Genomic DNA, 4,924 nt, shown 5'->3' on the forward strand with positions numbered 1-4,924 from the left:
TTTTTTTTTTTTTTGGTTGCAGCCGTCATTGCTGTTTGGCGGGTCCGGGCTGAATTCGAACCCGCCACCTTAGGTGTACGTGGCTGGCGCCTTAGCGGGTTGAGCTACAGGCGCCGAGCTGAGATGTAAACTCTTAACAAAAAAATTATTATTTTTTTTTTTAGAGATAGCATCTCACTTTGTCACCCTCAGTAGAGTGCCTTAGTGTCACAGTTCACAGCAACCTCCAGCTCTTAGGCTTAGGCGATTCTCTTGCCTCAGCCTCCCAAGTAGCTGGGACTACAGGCGCCCACCACAACGCCCAGCTCCCTTAACAAAATTTTAATTAATTTTTTTTGAGACAGAGTCTCACTCTGTTGCCCCAGGCTAGAGTACTGTGGCCTCATAGCTCACAGCAACCTTAAACTCTTGGGCTCAAGTGATTCTCCTGCCTCAGCCTCCCAAGTAGCTGGGACTACGGGGACCCGACACAACACTTGGGTAGTTTTTCTGTTTTTAGTAAAGAGAAGGTCTTGCTCTTGCTCAGGCTGATCTTTTTTTTGTTGTTGTTTTATTTTGCCTGTTGTTTTTTTGAGACAGAGTCTCAAGCTGTTACCCTGTGTAAAGTGCTATGCCATCATAGCTCACAGCAACCTCCAACTCCTGGGCTCAAGTGATTCTCTTGCCTCAGTTTTTTTCTATTTTTAGTAGAGACGGGAGTCTTGCCTTTTGCTCAGGCTGGTCTTGAGCTCATGAGCTTAAGCAATCCACCCACCTCAGCCTCCCAGAGTGCTAGAATTACAGGAGTGGGCCACCATGCCCAGCCACTCAGGCTGATCTTGAACTCCTGAGTTCAGGCAATCCACCTAACTCAGCCTCCCAGAGTGCTAGGATTATAGGCATGAGCCACCATACCCAGCCCTTAACAAAATTTTAAGTGTAGTATCTCCTTTTTATTTGGATGAGGTAATAGGCACTGAGCTCTTATATGGTAAGCACTGTATGAAGTACTTTATATTTGATCATTTTAATCCCTACAAAAATATTAATCATTAACTTTTTTTTTTGCAGTTTTTGGCTGGGGCTGGGTTTGAACCTGCCACCTCCAGCATATGGGGCCAGCACCCTACTCCTTTGAGCCATAGGCACTGCCCTAATCATTAACATTTTAATATAACTAAAAGTACTATTAATAAACCCATTTTACAGATGAGACACCGACATGTAATGAGTGAATATACCTAAGGTCATACAGTGACAGAGTTGGGATCTGAACTCAAGCAGTCCAGCTTCAGAGCCCACACACTAAACTACAAATCCTCTGTGTTCCCTTCCAGCTTTCCTTTCTCCAAATGGGATTATTCTCCTTCCATAAACCTGCCCTTATATCTCCCTTTGATTCAGGAAACCTAGGAATGGTCTCAAAGACCCTGAATAGATTTACATCAGGGACCACAGCCATGAAAGTTTTCTTTTCCATCGCTTAATCTCTATCCAAGTCTTTACCAGCTGTTTCCCCTATGCAGCCATCTTGCTCATATGCTTTTTAACAAAGTGGTTCCTAATCCTACCTAGACGACTGCCTATACTCTATTCTGGCATATCTGTGGCCCTGGTCACAAGGGAAAAGGAATCGTATTTGCTACTTTAAAAAAACTTTTTTTTTTTTTTTAGAGACAGAGTCTCACTTTATTGCCCTCGGTAGAGGGCTGTGGCGTCACAGCTCACAGCAACCACCAACTCCTAGGCTTAGGCAATTCTCTTGCCTCAGCCTCCCACGTAGCTGGGACTACAGGCACCCACCACAACACCTGGCTATTGTTGCAGTTTGGCCGGGGCTGGGTTCGAACCCACCACCCTCGGTATATGGGGCCGGCACCCTACTGAGTCACAGGCGCTGCCCTGATACTTTAAAAACACTTTAACAGGGCTGGAGAGGTGGCTCATGCCTGTAATCCCAGCATTCTGGGAGGCTAAATTGGGTAGATTGCTTGAGGTTAGGAGTTTAAGACCAGCCTGAGCAAAAGTGAGACCGCATCTCTAGTAAAAATAGTAAACCTAGCTGGGCACTGTGGTGGGCACCTGTAGTCCCAGCTACTCAGTAGGCTGAGGCAAGAGAATCTCTTAAGCCCAGGAGTTTGAGGTTGTTGTGAGCTGTGACACCATGGTACCCTACTTTGAGTTACAGAGTGAGACTCTGTCTCAAAAATAAACAAATAAATAAAACACTTCAAGAAAAATTTCTGGGTGGTGCCTGTGGCTCAGTGAGTAGGGCGCCAGACCCATATACTGAGGGTGGCTGGTTCAAACCCAGCCCCGCCAAACTGAAAAAAAAAAAAGAAAGAAAAGAAAAATTTCTTTCCTTTTTTTTTTTTTTGTAAAGAGACAGGGTTCTCACTATATTGCCCAGTGAGGCTGGTCTCAATCCTCCCACCTCAGCTTCACTAGTCCCTGGGACTACAGGCATGAGGCACCATGTCCAGCTGTCAGAATTCCTTTTAGGGAAATATAATGCCTGTCAGTGGGTACTGATAGGAACTCAGCACTGAACTCCTACTGAGGAACAGTGGAGAAACACACTATGGACATCCGTGGTTGGGTTCTCTTCATGTTCCCCCCATAGGCAGTAGCACCCCAGGCATTCTGCAAAGCTTGGATAGCTTGCCATTGGCTTCCCTTCTTCCTTCTCTACTGCTTTCAGGATGCTCCACCTACTGACAGCTGGACACTGCCTCATCTGACTTGCCACTCAAATGCTGCCCCTTCCCAGAAACCTCCCTGGCCACTGCCCAGCACTGTAAAGTCCCTGACTGATTCAGAATTGAATTCGGAGACAATTGGTTCTGTTCTTGTCCCCTGTCCTTTCCATCCCCCACCCAGCCAAGAATTAAGAGCCAGAGCCTCTTCCTACTCAATATCTCTCCTGTGTAAGAACTTAACTGAATGACACATCACCCCTTTCCCACGCTACCTAAAGATCAGGAAAGATGGTGGCTGTGGGCAGCTTGTGTTCCTGAATGTTGTCCTACCAACTCAGTTCCAGAGTCCTCAGCAGGAAGAGAGGGGCTGGACCTTCAGTGTCGGGCTCTAGGACGCCTGAGCTTAAAAAGAGCAGTGCCCAGAGCCCCCTGCTGGGGAGTCTGGGGCTCAATTTAACACTCCCACTCCCTCAAAGGCCCTTTCCAAGGATGTCAAGAGTCCTCGACACTTTCTGAGTGGCTACATCATGTCACAAATATTAAAATGCACTCACATCCCACATGAAGTGCAATTTATACATAAATTATATATAAGTTGAGTTGCAATTGATTGGTTAATATTTTGCTTTGTAGCCACTTATTTCAATCTTTATCTGATTCCATTTTGCAATATTCCTCTTTCTCTTTCACTTTGAAAACAATGTTTTTCCAGTTTTCAGTCATAGTCCCTTGGCCCTAAGCCACTGTGTCTAAGGGATGAGCCAGCAGGGCCAGTGCCTAAGTTAGTTTGATTGGATTTCCAGGTCCCACAGTTTGTCAACTCCAGAACCCAAGTGCAATATGCCCATTCTACCTATCCATCCAACTACCCACTGGTTCGTCCATCCATCCATCCATCCATCCACCACTCATCCACCTATCTACCTATCTGAGCTGCGTATGGTAGAAGAAAAACACCTGGGCAGAGTCTAGAGAAGCCACGTGTGGTGTGGGACTGCCCTCTGCAGATTGCTCCAGGATGGTGCAGGTGGGGAGCTCCTCTCAGGCTGAGATTAACCCCCCCACACACACTCACTCACTCACATCTATGGAGCACCTACCTATAACTGGCACCAGGTACATAAAGCACATTCCTGTCCTCCAGGAGACCACCACTTTGTAGCAGAGCAGCAAACACAGAAACATATAATTACCGTTCAGTGCGATGACTGCCAGAAGAGATGGGTGCACCAGGTTCTATGAGACCACTGAGGAGAAGGAAGGTAATGAGTCTGAGCCAAAAGTGATGGGAAGGAGAGCCATTCAGAGCAGAGGGGACAACACTGTGGAAGTGCAGGCTTGTTGGGAGCCATAAGAGGTGTGGCACAGCTGGAGCATGCATAGTTCCCAACGAAGACCCAGCCAGGGCCAGCCACAGTGGCTCATGCCTGTAATCCTAGCACTCTGGGAGGCTGAGGCAGGTGGATTGCTTGAGTTCAGGAGTTTGAGACCAACCAGAATAAGAGCAAGACCCCATCTCTAAAAATAGCTGGGTGTTGTGGCAGGCACCTGTAGTCCCAGCTACTTGGGAGGCTGAGACAAGAGGATCACCCAAGAGTTTGAGGTTGCTGTGAGCTATGACACCATGGCGCTCTACCAAGGGCGACATAGTGAGACTCTGTTTCAAAAAACGAAAAAAGAAAGACCCATCCAGAGAGGCAGGTGGGGCCAGATAGTGAAAACACAAACCCAGCATGGGGATGCAGTGCGTATCTGTAGTCCCAGCTACTTGGGAGACTAAAGTGGGAGGATCACTGGAAGCCAGGAGTTCAAGGCCATAGTGCACTATAATTGTGCCTGTGAACAGCCACTACACTCTAGCCTGGGGAATACAGGACAGCCCTGCCCCTTAAACAACAGTAACAAAAAAGAGGACATGTAGCACCTAAATCCCAAACCCAAGAATTGCTGTTTCTTGTAGCAGTTGTTTAAACAGGGGTGCTAACAGCAAACCCCCTTGGGGAGCTGAGGTCATGCCCCTCAAAGTGAATTTGGAGGTCAGGGCTTGCTGGAGCCAGAGGTTTCAGCCACCCAGTTCCCCATTCAGCCCCAAGTCAGGGTTGCCAGATAATTGCTGTGCCTGACAAATTGTGCCAGGCCACCAGGAAGGCATTGGATGGAGGTTTGCCCAGATCCCATCCAGGGCAGTAACCTCCTCTCTCCTTTTCTACATACCCAGGCACAAGTACCTGAGTCCACTTGGCCCA

The 4,924-nt window shown here is 47.6% G+C and overlaps 1 non-coding gene across 1 annotated transcript; it reads left to right on the plus strand.

The window, feature by feature from the left end:
* The first annotated feature begins 4,595 nt into the window (after positions 1 to 4,595).
* LOC111724034 lies at positions 4,596 to 4,718 on the plus strand. The gene has a single exon (XR_002772410.1). It is a non-coding gene; the product is annotated as a small nucleolar RNA SNORA68 (small nucleolar RNA).
* Positions 4,719 to 4,924: the final 206 nt, after the last annotated feature.

The sequence above is a fragment of the Otolemur garnettii genome, unplaced genomic scaffold (genome assembly GCF_000181295.1).
Source record: "Otolemur garnettii isolate 467f Iridium unplaced genomic scaffold, OtoGar3 scaffold00018, whole genome shotgun sequence".
Taxonomy (NCBI): domain Eukaryota; kingdom Metazoa; phylum Chordata; class Mammalia; order Primates; family Galagidae; genus Otolemur; species Otolemur garnettii.